At 36.5% G+C, this 2500-nt stretch overlaps 1 pseudogene; it reads right to left on the minus strand.

Moving 5' to 3' along the window:
- The window catches only part of LOC142910133 (28S ribosomal RNA), a 10174-nt pseudogene that overhangs the window by 2148 nt on the left and 5526 nt on the right, over positions 1–2500 (minus strand).

Below are 2500 nucleotides of genomic sequence, written 5' to 3' on the forward strand. Positions count from 1 at the left end.
CCTTGGAAAATAACAAAATCTAATCTAAAACATCTTAAATAAAGCTTGTCTGTAGTCTTCTTTGTAGGCAGAAAATAGTACGTTACAGGACTCTCAAACTGATGTATTCCAAAAATAAAGAATTAAAATAACAAAGTCTAATCTATATAAGCGCTCTTGAATAAAGCAGTGTAAAAAAAATAGCAATATAAAAAAAAACAAGTCTTCGTCTTGGAAAATAACAAAATCTAAAAGAAAAGAAAAGTCTTCTTTGTGGAAAATAGTAAAATAAAAAAAACCAAGACTTCACCTTGGAAAATAACAAAATCTAATCTAAAACATCTTAAATAAAGCTTATTTGTAATCTTCTTTGTAGGCAGAAAATAGTAAGTTACAGGACTCTCGAACTGATGTAGTCCAAAAATAAAGAATTAAAATAACAAAGTCTAATCTATATAAGTGCTCTTGAATAGGCTTCGTGTAAAAAAAATTGCAATAAAAAAATACCAAGTCTTCGTCTTGGAAAATAACAAAATCTAAAAGAAAAGTCTTCTTTGTGGAAAATAGTAAAATAAAAAACCAAGACTTCACCTTGGAAAATAACAAAATCTAATCTAAAACATCTTAAATAAAGCTGGTTTGTAGTCTTCTCTCGAACTGATGTAGTGCAAAAATAAAGAATTAAAATAACAAAGTCTAATCTATATAAGTGCTCTTGAATAAAGCTTCCTGTAAAAAAATAGCAAAAAAATACCAAGTCTTCGTCTTGGAAAATAACAAAATCTAAAAGAAAAGAAAAGTCTTCTTTGTGGAAAATAGTAAAATAAAAAAAACCAAGACTTCACCTTGGAAAATAACAAAATCTAATCTAAAACATCTTAAATAAAGCTTATTTGTAATCTTCTTTGTAGGCAGAAAATAGTAAGTTACAGGACTCTCGAACTGATGTAGTCCAAAAATAAAGAATTAAAATAACAAAGTCTAATCTATATAAGTGCTCTTGAATAAGCTTCGTGTAAAAAATAGCAATATAATAAAAATACCAAGTCTTCGTCTTGGAAAATAACAAAATCTAAAAGAAAGGTCTTCTTTATGGAAAATAGTAAAATAAGAATACCAAGACTTCACCTTGGAAAATAACAAAACCATCTTGAAAAAAAGCTTATTTTTAATCTTCTTTGTAGGCAGAAAATAGTAAGGCGAAAATAAAGTCCCCTCTAAGCTCTAAAGTAACAAATACGACGTGTTAAAAAAAAACTAACAATAAAAAAAAGAACCAAGACTTCGTCTTGGAAAATAACAATCTAAATTGTGGAAAATAGTAAAATGAAATAAAAACCGACTTCACCTTCGAAAATAACAAAATCAATCTAAAACAAATGACATCTTAAAACAAAACTATTATTTGTTTCGGAGGTTGTCTATGACTGTTCATAGACCGCATAATTTCCACAGAACATTCTCAGAATATCAAGAGAGAAAAGCAGCGTTCTGCGGGAAATCATCTTGGCCAGTGATGTCGTTCTGGGTTTGGTCAGGCCCAGGGAGGTAAGTACCTCGTTATTCTCAAGGGGCCACTTTCCTCTTGCCCCAACCGGGAATCCAAAGAATGTGACCTTGCTAGCCTTCGTCAGCACTTTGACTTGATCACCAAGAGGGGTATAGTACGAAACTTTGTGCGAGGCAGCATCTGACAAGGTATTCTTTGAAAGCTCAAAACGGACGGTGACATCGATCACAACCGCCTCCTCATCTTTTGCAAACACGAGGTCAGGCTTTCTCATCTCTCCCGTCTCGGATATGAACCGTGGCTCTTTGTATACAGACCAGCCCAATCTAGCCGCTTCGTCTGCCAGAATGTTACTGATCTTGTTATGTCGCGCAATTCTTGCTTTCTGTACTGCAGGACATTGACCGAGAATGTGCGAAAGGGACTCGAGTCTGGCAGAGCATTTCCTGCAGGAACGTAAGGCCCCATCTCTGCCTCTGTTCAAGCTTTCTCTTGTTGGGTAAATATTTGCCCTTAGTTGTAGTGCTGCGATAAAGAAGCATTGTTTAAAGCCGCACCATGGCCTCAACCAAGCATTACTGATTCTATCATGCGCAAAGTTTACAATGCCCCTTCCTTGAACCGGCTTTTCGCACCATCTCTGAAATTCATGCTCCCTCCAATCGCAGGGTCTCGGATATACAGGTTCTTTTGACACCGAGTCCCTGAGAACGAATGTTGGGATTGCATCACTGTCACCCCCTGCTCGTACCCACAAATTACGGTATTCTTCCTCCATACCCTGCGAGGACACAATATTACGGGTGATAGCATCGGACGAGTTTGCTATACGTTGCAGCCTTCTAACTTGAACCGAAGGGATTGTTTTTTCCAGTTTCAAGATGGCAAGGCCTCCGTCTCGGGCTCTGGCATATAACAGTCCATCACAAGTTGAAGCGGGAAGGTGGAGCCATCCTTTTACCGCCTTTCTAATCTCTTGGTCCAACCCACGGAGAGTTGATTGCTTGCAGT

This window comes from Petromyzon marinus, unplaced genomic scaffold, assembly GCF_048934315.1.
Source record: "Petromyzon marinus isolate PM22_M1 ecotype Great Lakes invasive population unplaced genomic scaffold, UKy_Petmar_22M1.pri1.0 PM_G_Scaffold_139, whole genome shotgun sequence".
Taxonomy (NCBI): Eukaryota; Metazoa; Chordata; class Hyperoartia; order Petromyzontiformes; family Petromyzontidae; genus Petromyzon; species Petromyzon marinus.